The following is a 15,469-nucleotide window of genomic DNA, read 5'->3' as shown; positions in this document are numbered from 1 at the left end:
ATACAATAAAAATACAACAGTTTTTCCATCGTATGACAGGAATAATTGCAACCACTATGAAAGATATGGTCATTTCTACATTCCGGGCAACCTAGGCTTCACTCTAGGGCGTTGCTCCACCACATCGAATAGCTACGGCCTCAGAAGTCAACGCCAGAAGCAGAAAATGCAATATAAATATAACAGTTGTTCGATCGTATACAATGAATAATTGCAAACAGTGTTAATGTTATTGTCATTCCTACGTTTGGGGCAACCTAGACTTCACTCTAGGTCGTTACGCCACCACATAGAATAGTTAGGGCCTTAGAAGTCAACGCCAGAAGCATAAAATACAATATAAATACAACAGCTTTTCCATTGTATAAAATGAATAATTGCAAACAGTGTGGAAGGAATGGTCATTTCTACGTTCCGTGCAACCTAGGCTTCACTCTAGGCCGTTGCTCCAGCACATCGAATAGCTACGGCCTTAGAAGTCAACGCCTGAAGAACAAAATTCTATAAAAATACCACAGTTTGTTCGTCGCATAAAAGGAATAATTGCAACAAGCGTGAAGTTAATGGTCATTTCTACGTTGCGGGCTGTTTAGGTTTCACTCCAGGGCGTTGCTCCACCACATCGCATAGTTAGGGCCTTAGAAGTCAACGCCCGAAGCATAAAATACAAAATAAATACAACGGTTTTTCCATCCTATAAAACGAATAATTGCAACGAGTGTGAATGTAATGGTCATTTTTACGTTCAAGGCAACCTAGGCTCCACCCTAGGGCGTTGTTCCACCAGATCGAACAGTTAGGGCCTAAGAAGTCAACGCCAGAAGCATAAAATACAATATAAATACAAAAGTTTTTCCTTCGTATAAAACGAATGATTGCAAGAAGTGTGAAGGTAATGGTCATTTCTACGTTCCGGGCAACCTAGGCTTCACTCTAGGGCGTTGCTCCACTACGTAGAATAGCTACGACCTTAGAAGACACCGCCTGAAGCATAAAATACAATAAAAATACAACAGTTTTTCCATCGTATAACAGGAATAATTGCAACCAGTATGAAAGATATGGTCATTTCTACATTCCGGGCAACCTAGGCTCCACCCTAGGGCGTTGCTCCACCAGATCGAATAGTTAGCACCTTAGAAGTCAACGCCAGAAGCATAAAATACCATAAAAATACAACAGTTTGTCCACCGTGTAACAGGAATAATTGCAACCAGTGTGAAAGTAATGGACATTTCTACGTTTCGGGCAACCTAGGCTTCACTCTAGGGCGTTGCTCCACCACATCGAATAGTTAGGGCCTAAGAAGTCAACGCCAGAAGCATAAGATACAATAAAAATACAACAGTCTTTCCATCGTATAACAAGAACAATTGCAACCAGTGTGAAGGTAATGGTCATTTCTGCGTTCCGGGCAACATAGGCTTTTGGACGTTACCCCACCAGATCGAATGGCTAGGACCTTAGAAGTCAATTCCAGAAGCAGAAAATGCAATTAAAATGCAACAGTTTTTCCATCGTATAGCATGAATAATTGCAACCAGAGTGAAATGAATGGTCATTTCTACGTTCCGGACAGCCTAGGCCTCACTCTAGGGCGTTGCTCCACCAGATCGAATGGTCAGGGCCTAAGAAGTCAACGCCAGAAGCATAAAATACAATATAAATACAACAGCTTTTCCATTGTATAAAATGAATAATTGCAACCAGCGTGAAAGTTATGGTCATTTCTACGTTTCGGGCAACCTAGGCTTCACTCTAGGTCGTTGCTCCACCAGATCGAATGGCTAGGGACATAGAATTAAACGCCAGAAGCATAAAATACAATAAAAATACAACAGTTTGTCCATCGTGTAACAGGAATAATTGTAACCAGTGTGAAAGTTATGGTCATTTCTTCGTTTCGGGCAACCTAGGCTTCACTCTAGGGCGTTGCTCCACCACATCGAATAGTTAGGGCCTAAGACGTCAACGCCAGAAGCATATGATACAGTAAAAATGCAACAGTCTATCCATCGTATAACAGGAATAAATGCAACCAGTGTGAAGGTAATGGTCATTTCTACGTTCCGGGCAACATAGGCTTCACTCTTGGACGTTGCCCCACCAGATCGAATAGCTAGGACCTTAGAAGTCAATGCCAGAAGCAGAAAATGCAATAGAAATGCAACAGTTTTTCCATCGTATAGCATGAATAATTGCAACCAGAGTGAAATTAATGGTCATTTCTACGTTTCGGACAGCCTAGGCTTCACTCTAGGGCGTTGCTTCACCAGATCGAATGGTCAGGGCCTAAGCAGTCAACGCCAGAAGTATAAAATACAATGAAAATACAACAGGTTTTCCATCGTATACCATTAATACTTGCAACCAGTGTGAAAGTTATTGTCATTCCTACGTTTCGGGCAACCTAGACTTCACTCTAGGTCGTTACGCCACCACATCGAATAGTTAGGGCCTTAGAAGACAACGCCTGAAGCATAAAATACAATAAAAATACAACAGTTTTTCCATCGTATGACAGGAATAATTGCAACCACTATGAAAGATATGGTCATTTCTACATTCCGGGCAACCTAGGCTTCACTCTAGGGCGTTGCTCCACCACATCGAATAGCTACGGCCTCAGAAGTCAACGCCAGAAGCATAAAATACAATATAAATACAACAGCTTTTCCATTGTATAAAATGAATAATTGCAAACAGTGTGGAAGGAATGGTCATTCCTACGTTCCGGGCAACCTAGGCTTCACTCTAGGCCGTTGCTCCAGCACATCGAATAGCTACGGCCTTAGAAGTCAACGCCTGAAGCACAAAATTCTATAAAAATACCACAGTTTGTTCGTCGCATAAAAGGAATAATTGCAACAAGCGTGAAGTTAATGGTCATTTCTACGTTGCGGGCTGTTTAGGTTTCACTCCAGGGCGTTGCTCCACCACATCGCATAGTTAGGGCCTTAGAAGTCAACGCCCGAAGCATAAAATACAAAATAAATACAACGGTTTTTCCATCCTATAAAACGAATAATTGCAACGAGTGTGAATGTTATGGTCATTTTTACGTTCAAGGCAACCTAGGCTCCACCCTAGGTCGTTGTTCCACCAGATCGAACAGTTAGGGCCTAAGAAGTCAACGCCAGAAGCATAAAATACAATATAAATACAAAAGTTTTTCCTTCGTATAAAACGAATGATTGCAAGAAGTGTGAAGGTAATGGTCATTTCTACGTTCCGGGCAACCTAGGCTTCACTCTAGGGCGTTGCTCCACTACGTAGAATAGCTACGACCTTAGAAGACACCGCCTGAAGCATAAAATACAATAAAAATACAACAGTTTTTCCATCGTATAACAGGAATAATTGCAACCAGTATGAAAGATATGGTCATTTCTACATTCCGGGCAACCTAGGCTCCACCCCAGGGCGTTGCTCCACCAGATCGAATAGTTAGCGCCTTAGAAGTCAACGCCAGAAGCATAAAATACCATAAAAATACAACAGTTTGTCCATCGTGTAACGGGAATAATTGCAACCAGTGTGAAAGTAATGGACATTTCTACGTTTCGGGCAACCTAGGCTTCACCCTAGGGCGTTGCTCCACCAGCTCGAATAGTTAGGGCCTAAGAAGTCAACGCCAGAAACATAAAATACAATATAAATACAAAAGTTTTTCCTTCGTATAAAACGAATGATTGCAACAAGTGTGAAGGTAATGGTCATTTCTACGTTCCGGGCAACCCAGGCTTCACTCTAGGGCGTTGCTTCACCAGATCGAATGGTCAGGGACATAGAATTCAACGCCAGAAGCATAAAATACAATAAAAATACAACAGTTTGTCCATCGTGTAACAGGAATAATTGTAACCAGGGTGAAAGTTATGGTCATTTCTGCGTTTCGGGCAACCTAGGCTTCACTCTAGGGCGTTGCTCCACCACATCGAATAGTTCGGGCCTTAGAAGTCAACGCCAGAAGCATATGATACTATAAAAATACAACAGTCTTTCCATCGTATAACAGGAATAATTGCAACCAGTGTGAATGTAATGGTCATTTCTACGTTCAGGGCAACCGAGGCTTCACTCTACGGCGTTGGTCGACCAGATCCAATAGCTAGGGCCTAAGAAGTCGATGCCAGAGACATAAAATGCAAAATAAATACAACAGTTTTTCCATAGTATAAAAAGAATAATTCCAACCAGTGTGAAACTAATGGTCATTTCTACGTACCGGGCTACATAGGCTTCACCCTTGGACGTTGCCCACCAGATCGATCAGCTGGGACCTTAGAAGTCAACGCCAGAAGCATAAAATACTGTAAAGATACAACTGTTTTTCCATCGTATAAAACGAATAATTGCAACCAGCGTGAAAGTTATGGTCATTTCTACGTTTCGGGCAACCTAGGCTTCACTCTAGGTCGTTGCTCCACCAGATCGAATGGCTAGGGACATAGAATTAAACGCCAGAAGCATAAAATACAATAAAAATACAACAGTGTGTCCATCGTGTAACAGGAATAATTGTAACCAGTGTGAAAGTTATGGTCATTTCTTCGTTTCGGGCAACCTAGGCTTCACTCTAGGGCGTTGCTCCACCACATCGAATAGTTAGGGCCTAAGGAGTCAACGCCAGAAGCATATGATACAATAAAAATACAACAGTCTTTCCATCCTATAACAGGAAGAATTGCAACCAGTGTGAAGGTAATGGTCATTTCTACGTTCCGGGCAACAAGGGCTTCACTCTTGGACGTTGCCCCACCAGATCGAATAGCTAGGACCTTAGAAGTCAATGCCAGAAGCAGAAAATGCAATAAAAATGCAATAGTTTTTCCATCGTATACCATGAATACTTGCAACCAGTGTGAAAGTTATTGTCATTCCTACGTTTCGGGCAACCTAGACTTCACTCTAGGTCGTTACGCCACCACATCGAATAGTTAGGGCCTTAGAAGACAACGCCTGAAGCATAAAATACAATAAAAATACAACAGTTTTTCCATCGTATGACAGGAATAATTGCAACCACTATGAAAGTTATGGTCATTTCTGCGTTTCGGGCAACCTAGGCTTCACTCTAGGGCGTTGCTCCACCACATCGAATAGTTCGGGCCTTAGAAGTCAACGCCAGAAGCATATGATACTATAAAAATACAACAGTCTTTCCATCGTATAACAGGAATAATTGCAACCAGTGTGAATGTAATGGTCATTTCTACGTTCAGGGCAACCGAGGCTTCACTCTACGGCGTTGCTCGACCAGATCCAATAGCTAGGGCCTAAGAAGTCGATGCCAGAGACATAAAATGCAAAATAAATACAACAGTTTTTCCATAGTATAAAAAGAATAATTCCAACCAGTGTGAAACTAATGGTCATTTCTACGTACCGGGCTACATAGGCTTCACCCTTGGACGTTGCCCACCAGATCGATTAGCTAGGACCTTAGAAGTCAACGCCAGAAGCATAAAATACTGTAAAGATACAACTGTTTTTCCATCGTATAAAACGTATAATTGCAACCAGCGTGAAAGTTATGGTCATTTCTACGTTTCGGGCAACCTAGGCTACACTCTAGGTCGTTGCTCCACCAGATCGAATGGCTAGGGACATAGAATTAAACGCCAGAAGCATAAAATACAATAAAAATACAACAGTGTGTCCATCGTGTAACAGGAATAATTGTAACCAGTGTGAAAGTTATGGTCATTTCTTCGTTTCGGGCAACCTAGGCTTCACTCTAGGGCGTTGCTCCACCACATCGAATAGTTAGGGCCTAAGGAGTCAACGCCGGAAGCATATGATACAATAAAAATACAACAGTCTTTCCATCCTATAACAGGAAGAATTGCAACCAGTGTGAAGGTAATGGTCATTTCTACGTTCCGGGCAACATAGGCTTCACTCTTGGACGTTGCCCCACCAGATCGAATAGCTAGGACCTTAGAAGTCAATGTCAGAAGCAGAAAATGCAATAAAAATGCAATAGTTTTTCCATCGTATACCATGAATACTTGCAACCAGTGTGAAAGTTATTGTCATTCCTACGTTTCGGGCAACCTAGACTTCACTCTAGGTCGTTACGCCACCACATCGAATAGTTAGGGCCTTAGAAGACAACGCCTGAAGCATAAAATACAATAAAAATACAACAGTTTTTCCATCGTATGACAGGAATAATTGCAACCACTATGAAAGATATGGTCATTTCTACATTCCGGGCAACCTAGGCTTCACTCTAGGGCGTTGCTCCACCAGATCGAATAGCTAAGGCTTAAGAAGTCAACGCCAGCAGCATAAAATACAATATAAATGCAACAGTTTTTCCATCGTATATAACGAATAATTGCAAACCGTGTGATGGTAATGGTTATTTCTATGTCCCGGGCAACCTAGGCTTCACTCTAGCGCGTTGGTCCACTAGATCGAATAGTTAGGGCCTTAGAAGTCAACGCCCGAAGCATAAAATACAATCAAAATACAACAGTTTTTCCATCGTATAACAGGAATGATTGCAACCAGTGTGAAGGTGATGGCCTTTTCTACGATCCGGGCAACCTAGGCTTCACTCTAAGGCCGTGCTCCACCAGATCAAATAGGTAGGGCCTAAGAAGTCAGCGCTAGAAGCATAAAATACAATATAAATACAACAGCTTTTCCATCGTATGTAATGTATATTTGCAAACAGTGTGAAAGTAATGGTCATTTCTAAGTTCCGGGCAACCTAGGCTTCACTCTAGGGCGTCGCTCCACGAGATGGAATAGTTAGGGACTTAGAATTCTACACCAGAAGCATAAAATACAATAAAAATGCAACAGTTTTTCCATCGTATAAAACGAATAATTGCAACGACTGTGAAAGGTATGGTCATTTCTACGTTCCGGGCAGTCTAGGCTTCACTCTAGGGCGTTGCTCCACCACATCGAATAGTTAGGGCCTAAGGAGTCAACGCCAGAAGCATATGATACAATAAAAATACAACAGTCTTTCCATCCTATAACAGGAAGAATTGCAACCAGTGTGAAGGTAATGGTCATTTCTACGTTCCGGGCAACATAGGCTTCACTCTTGGACGTTGCCCCACCAGATCGAATAGCTAGGACCTTAGAAGTCAATGCCAGAAGCAGAAAATGCAATAAAAATGCAATAGTTTTTCCATCGTATAGCATGAATAATTGCAACCAGAGTGAAATTAATGGTCATTTCTACGTTTCGGACAGCCTAGGCTTCACTCTAGGGCGTTGATCCACCTGATCGAATAGCTAGCGACTTAGAATTCAAAACCAAAAGCAAAAAATACAATAAGAATACAACAGTTTTTCCATCGTATGACAGGAATAACTGCAACCAGTGTGAAAGTTATGACCATTTCTACGTTCAGGGCAACCTAGTCTTCACACTAGGGCGTTTCTCCACCAGATCGAATAGCTAGGGACTTAGAATTCAACGCCAGAAGCATAAAATACATTAAAAATACAACAGATTTTCATCGTACAACAGGAATAATTGCAACCAGTGTGAAAGCTATGGTCATTTCTGCATTCCGGGCAACATAGGCTTCACTCTAGGGCGTTGCTCGAATAGATCGAATAGCTAGGGCCTTAGAGGTCTACGCCCGGAGCATAAAATGCAATAAAAATACAACAGTTTTTCCATCGCATAAAACGAGTAATTGCAACCAATGTGATGGTAATGGTCATTTCAACGTTCCGGGCAACCTAGGCTTCACTCTAGGGCGTTGCTCCACCAGATCGAATAGCTAAGGCCTAAGAAGTCCACGCCAGAAGCGTAAAACACAATTTAAATACAACAGTTTGTTCATCGTATAACAGGAACGATTGCAACCAGTGTGAAGGTAATGGTCACTTCTACGTTCCGGACAACCTAGGTTTCGCTCTAGGGCGTTGCTCCACCAGATCGAATAGCTAGCGACTTAGAATTCAATACCAAAAGCAAAAAATACAATAAGAATACGACAGTTTTTCCATCGTATAACAGGAATAACTGCAACCAGTGTAAAAGTTATGGCCATTTCTAAGTTCCGGGCAACCTAGGCTTCACTCTAGAGCGTTGCTCGACCAGATCGAATAGCTAGGGCCTAAGAGGTCTACGCCCGGAGCATAAAATACAATAAAAATACAACAGTTTTTCCATCGTATAAAATGAATAATTGCAACCAGTGTGATGGTAATGGTCATTTCAACGTTCCGGGCAACCTAGGCTTCACTCTAGGGCGTTGCTCCACCAGATCGAATAGCTAAGGCTTAAGAAGTCAACGCCAGCAGCATAAAATACAATATAAATGCAACAGTTTTTCCATCGTATATAACGAATAATTGCAATCCGTGTGATGGTAATGGTTATTTCTATGTCCCGGGCAACCTAGGCTTCACTCTAGCGCGTTGGTCCACTAGATCGAATAGTTAGGGCCTTAGAAGTCAACGCCCGAAGCATAAAATACAATCAAAATACAACAGTTTTTCCATCGTATAACAGGAATGATTGCAACCAGTGTGAAGGTGATGGCCTTTTCTACGATCCGGGCAACCTAGGCTTCACTCTAAGGCCGTGCTCCACCAGATCAAATAGGTAGGGCCTAACAAGTCAGCGCTAGAAGCATAAAATACAATATAAATACAACAGCTTTTCCATCGTATGTAATGTATATTTGCAAACAGTGTGAAAGTAATGGTCATTTCTAAGTTCCGGGCAACCTAGGCTTCACTCTAGGGCGTCGCTCCACGAGATGGAATAGTTAGGGACTTACAATTCTACACCAGAAGCATAAAATACAATAAAAATGCAACAGTTTTTCCATCGTATGACAGGAATAATTGCAACCACTATGAAAGATATGGTCATTTCTACATTCCGGGCAACCTAGGCTTCACTCTAGGGCGTTGCTCCACCACATCGAATAGCTACGGCCTCAGAAGTCAACGCCAGAAGCATAAAATACAATATAAATACAACAGCTTTTCCATTGTATAAAATGAATAATTGCAAACAGTGTGGAAGGAATGGTCATTCCTACGTTCCGGGCAACCTAGGCTTCACTCTAGGCCGTTGCTCCAGCACATCGAATAGCTACGGCCTTAGAAGTCAACGCCTGAAGCACAAAATTCTATAAAAATACCACAGTTTGTTCGTCGCATAAAAGGAATAATTGCAACAAGCGTGAAGTTAATGGTCATTTCTACGTTGCGGGCTGTTTAGGTTTCACTCCAGGGCGTTGCTCCACCACATCGCATAGTTAGGGCCTTAGAAGTCAACGCCCGAAGCATAAAATACAAAATAAATACAACGGTTTTTCCATCCTATAAAACGAATAATTGCAACGAGTGTGAATGTTATGGTCATTTTTACGTTCAAGGCAACCTAGGCTCCACCCTAGGTCGTTGTTCCACCAGATCGAACAGTTAGGGCCTAAGAAGTCAACGCCAGAAGCATAAAATACAATATAAATACAAAAGTTTTTCCTTCGTATAAAACGAATGATTGCAAGAAGTGTGAAGGTAATGGTCATTTCTACGTTCCGGGCAACCTAGGCTTCACTCTAGGGCGTTGCTCCACTACGTAGAATAGCTACGACCTTAGAAGACACCGCCTGAAGCATAAAATACAATAAAAATACAACAGTTTTTCCATCGTATAACAGGAATAATTGCAACCAGTATGAAAGATATGGTCATTTCTACATTCCGGGCAACCTAGGCTCCACCCTAGGGCGTTGCTCCACCAGATCGAATAGTTAGCGCCTTAGAAGTCAACGCCAGAAGCATAAAATACCATAAAAATACAACAGTTTGTCCATCGTGTAACGGGAATAATTGCAACCAGTGTGACAGTAATGGACATTTCTACGTTTCGGGCAACCTAGGCTTCACCCTAGGGCGTTGCTCCACCAGCTCGAATAGTTAGGGCCTAAGAAGTCAACGCCAGAAACATAAAATACAATATAAATACAAAAGTTTTTCCTTCGTATAAAACGAATGGTTGCAACAAGTGTGAAGGTAATGGTCATTTCTACGTTCCGGGCAACCGAGGCTTCACTCTAGGGCGTTGCTTCACCAGATCGAATGGTCAGGGACATAGAATTCAACGCCAGAAGCATAAAATACAATAAAAATACAACAGTTTGTCCATCGTGTAACAGGAATAATTGTAACCAGGGTGAAAGTTATGGTCATTTCTGCGTTTCGGGCAACCTAGGCTTCACTCTAGGGCGTTGCTCCACCACATCGAATAGTTCGGGCCTTAGAAGTCAACGCCAGAAGCATATGATACTATAAAAATACAACAGTCTTTCCATCGTATAACAGGAATAATTGCAACCAGTGTGAATGTAATGGTCATTTCTACGTTCAGGGCAACCGAGGCTTCACTCTACGGCGTTGGTCGACCAGATCCAATAGCTAGGGCCTAAGAAGTCGATGCCAGAGACATAAAATGCAAAATAAATACAACAGTTTTTCCATAGTATAAAAAGAATAATTCCAACCAGTGTGAAACTAATGGTCATTTCTACGTACCGGGCTACATAGGCTTCACCCTTGGACGTTGCCCACCAGATCGATTAGCTAGGACCTTAGAAGTCAACGCCAGAAGCATAAAATACTGTAAAGATACAACTGTTTTTCCATCGTATAAAACGTATAATTGCAACCAGCGTGAAAGTTATGGTCATTTCTACGTTTCGGGCAACCTAGGCTTCACTCTAGGTCGTTGCTCCACCAGATCGAATGGCTAGGGACATAGAATTAAACGCCAGAAGCATAAAATACAATAAAAATACAACAGTGTGTCCATCGTGTAACAGGAATAATTGTAACCAGTGTGAAAGTTATGGTCATTTCTTCGTTTCGGGCAACCTAGGCTTCACTCTAGGGCGTTGCTCCACCACATCGAATAGTTAGGGCCTAAGGAGTCAACGCCAGAAGCATATGATACAATAAAAATACAACAGTCTTTCCATCCTATAACAGGAAGAATTGCAACCAGTGTGAAGGTAATGGTCATTTCTACGTTCCGGGCAACGTAGGCTTCACTCTTGGACGTTGCCCCACCAGATCGAATAGCTAGGACCTTAGAAGTCAATGCCAGAAGCAGAAAATGCAATAAAAATGCAATAGTTTTTCCATCGTATACCATGAATACTTGCAACCAGTGTGAAAGTTATTGTCATTCCTACGTTTCGGGCAACCTAGACTTCACTCTAGGTCGTTACGCCACCACATCGAATAGTTAGGGCCTTAGAAGACAACGCCTGAAGCATAAAATACAATAAAAATACAACAGTTTTTCCATCGTATGACAGGAATAATTGCAACCACTATGAAAGATATGGTCATTTCTACATTCCGGGCAACCTAGGCTTCACTCTAGGGCGTTGCTCCACCAGATCGAATAGCTAAGGCTTAAGAAGTCAACGCCAGCAGCATAAAATACAATATAAATGCAACAGTTTTTCCATCGTATATAACGAATAATTGCAAACCGTGTGATGGTAATGGTTATTTCTATGTCCCGGGCAACCTAGGCTTCACTCTAGCGCGTTGGTCCACTAGATCGAATAGTTAGGGCCTTAGAAGTCAACGCCCGAAGCATAAAATACAATCAAAATACAACAGTTTTTCCATCGTATAAAATGAATAATTGCAACCAGTGTGATGGTAATGGTCATTTCAACGTTCCGGGCAACCTAGGCTTCACTCTAGGGCGTTGCTCCACCAGATCGAATAGCTAAGGCTTAAGAAGTCAACGCCAGCAGCATAAAATACAATATAAATGCAACAGTTTTTCCATCGTATATAACGAATAATTGCAAACCGTGTGATGGTAATGGTTATTTCTATGTCCCGGGCAACCTAGGCTTCACTCTAGCGCGTTGGTCCACTAGATCGAATAGTTAGGGCCTTAGAAGTCAACGCCAGAAGCATATGATACAATAAAAATACAACAGTCTTTCCATCCTATAACAGGAAGAATTGCAACCAGTGTGAAGGTAATGGTCATTTCTACGTTCCGGGCAACATAGGCTTCACTCTTGGACGTTGCCCCACCAGATCGAATAGCTAGGACCTTAGAAGTCAATGCCAGAAGCAGAAAATGCAATAAAAATGCAATAGTTTTTCCATCGTATAGCATGAATAATTGCAACCAGAGTGAAATTAATGGTCATTTCTACGTTTCGGACAGCCTAGGCTTCACTCTAGGGCGTTGATCCACCTGATCGAATAGCTAGCGACTTAGAATTCAAAACCAAAAGCAAAAAATACAATAAGAATACAACAGTTTTTCCATCGTATGACAGGAATAACTGCAACCAGTGTGAAAGTTATGACCATTTCTATGTTCAGGGCAACCTAGTCTTCACACTAGGGCGTTTCTCCACCAGATCGAATAGCTAGGGACTTAGAATTCAACGCCAGAAGCATAAAATACATTAAAAATACAACAGATTTTCATCGTACAACAGGAATAATTGCAACCAGTGTGAAAGCTATGGTCATTTCTGCATTCCGGGCAACATAGGCTTCACTCTAGGGCGTTGCTCGAATAGATCGAATAGCTAGGGCCTTAGAGGTCTACGCCCGGAGCATAAAATGCAATAAAAATACAACAGTTTTTCCATCGCATAAAACGAGTAATTGCAACCAATGTGATGGTAATGGTCATTTCAACGTTCCGGGCAACCTAGGCTTCACTCTAGGGCGTTGCTCCACCAGATCGAATAGCTAAGGCCTAAGAAGTCCACGCCAGAAGCGTAAAACACAATTTAAATACAACAGTTTGTTCATCGTATAACAGGAACGATTGCAACCAGTGTGAAGGTAATGGTCACTTCTACGTTCCGGACAACCTAGGTTTCGCTCTAGGGCGTTGCTCCACCAGATCGAATAGCTAGCGACTTAGAATTCAATACCAAAAGCAAAAAATACAATAAGAATACGACAGTTTTTCCATCGTATAACAGGAATAACTGCAACCAGTGTAAAAGTTATGGCCATTTCTAAGTTCCGGGCAACCTAGGCTTCACTCTAGAGCGTTGCTCGACCAGATCGAATAGCTAGGGCCTAAGAGGTCTACGCCCGGAGCATAAAATACAATAAAAATACAACAGTTTTTCCATCGTATAAAATGAATAATTGCAACCAGTGTGATGGTAATGGTCATTTCAACGTTCCGGGCAACCTAGGCTTCACTCTAGGGCGTTGCTCCACCAGATCGAATAGCTAAGGCTTAAGAAGTCAACGCCAGCAGCATAAAATACAATATAAATGCAACAGTTTTTCCATCGTATATAACGAATAATTGCAAACCGTGTGATGGTAATGGTTATTTCTATGTCCCGGGCAACCTAGGCTTCACTCTAGGGCGTTGCTCCACCAGATCGAATAGCTAAGGCCTAAGAAGTCCACGCCAGAAGCGTAAAACACAATTTAAATACAACAGTTTGTTCATCGTATAACAGGAACGATTGCAACCAGTGTGAAGGTAATGGTCACTTCTACGTTCCGGACAACCTAGGTTTCGCTCTAGGGCGTTGCTCCACCAGATCGAATAGCTAGCGACTTAGAATTCAATACCAAAAGCAAAAAATACAATAAGAATACGACAGTTTTTCCATCGTATAACAGGAATAACTGCAACCAGTGTAAAAGTTATGGCCATTTCTAAGTTCCGGGCAACCTAGGCTTCAGTCTAGGGCGTTGCTCCACCACATCGAATAGCTACGGCCTTAGAAGACAACGCCAGAAGCAGAAAAAACAATATCAATGCAAAAGTTTTTCCTCCGTATAAAACGAATTATTGCAACATGTGTGAAGGTAATGGTCATTTCTACGTTCCGGGCAACCTAGGCTTCACTCTAGGGAGTTGCTCCACTACGTAGAATAGCTACGACCTTAGAAGACAACGCCTGAAGCATAAAATACAATAAAAATAAAACAATATTTCCATCCTATAACAGGAATAATTGCAACCAGTATGAAAGATATGGTCATTTCAACATTCCGGTCAACCTAGGCTTCACTCTGGGGCGTTGCTCCACCACATCGAATAGCTACGGCCTTAGAAGTCAACGCCAGAAGCAGAAAATACAATATAAATATAACAGTTGTTCGATCGTATAAAATGAATAATTCCAAACAGTGTGAAAGTTATGGTCATTTCTACGTTTCGGGCAACCTAGGCTTCACTCTAGGTCGTTGCTCCACCAGATCGAATGGCTAGGGACATAGAATTAAACGCCAGAAGCATAAAATACAATAAAAATACAACAGTTTGTCCATCGTGTAACAGGAATAATTGTAACCAGTGTGAAAGTTATGGTCATTTCTTCGTTTCGGGCAACCTAGGCTTCACTCTAGGGCGTTGCTCCACCACATCGAATAGTTAGGGCCTAAGGAGTCAACGCCAGAAGCATATGATACAATAAAAATACAACAGTCTTTCCATCCTATAACAGGAAGAATTGCAACCAGTGTGAAGGTAATGGTCATTTCTACGTTCCGGGCAACATAGGCTTCACTCTTGGACGTTGCCCCACCAGATCGAATAGCTAGGACCTTAGAAGTCAATGCCAGAAGCAGAAAATGCAATAAAAATGCAATAGTTTTTCCATCGTATAGCATGAATAATTGCAACCAGAGTGAAATTAATGGTCATTTCTACGTTTCGGACAGCCTAGGCATCACTCTAGGGCGTTGCTCGCCCAGATCGAATAGCTAGGGCCTTAGAGGTCTACGCCCAGAGCATAAAATACAATAAAGATACAACAGTTTTTCCATCGTATAAAATGAATAATTGCAACCAGTGTGATGGTAATGGTCATTTCAACGTTGCGGGCAACCTAGGCTTCACTCTAGGGCGTTGATCCACCTGATCGAATAGCTAGCGACTTAGAATTCAAAACCAAAAGCAAAAAATACAATAAGAATACAACAGTTTTTCCATCGTATGACAGGAATAACTGCAACCAGTGTGAAAGTTATGACCATTTCTACGTTCAGGGCAACCTAGTCTTCACACTAGGGCGTTTCTCCACCAGATCGAATAGCTAGGGACTTAGAATTCAACGCCAGAAGCATAAAATACATTAAAAATACAACAGATTTTCATCGTACAACAGGAATAATTGCAACCAGTGTGAAAGCTATGGTCATTTCTGCATTCCGGGCAACATAGGCTTCACTCTAGGGCGTTGCTCGAATAGATCGAATAGCTAGGGCCTTAGAGGTCTACGCCCGGAGCATAAAATGCAATAAAAATACAACAGTTTTTCCATCGCATAAAACGAGTAATTGCAACCAATGTGATGGTAATGGTCATTTCAACGTTCCGGGCAACCTAGGCTTCACTCTAGGGCGTTGCTCCACCAGATCGAATAGCTAAGGCCTAAGAAGTCCACGCCAGAAGCGTAAAACACAATTTAAATACAACAGTTTGTTCATCGTATAACAGGAA

The sequence above is a fragment of the Calliopsis andreniformis genome, unplaced genomic scaffold (assembly GCF_051401765.1).
Source record: "Calliopsis andreniformis isolate RMS-2024a unplaced genomic scaffold, iyCalAndr_principal scaffold0017, whole genome shotgun sequence".
Classification (NCBI taxonomy): Eukaryota; Metazoa; Arthropoda; class Insecta; order Hymenoptera; family Andrenidae; genus Calliopsis; species Calliopsis andreniformis.
This window is presented reverse-complemented; position numbering follows the sequence as displayed.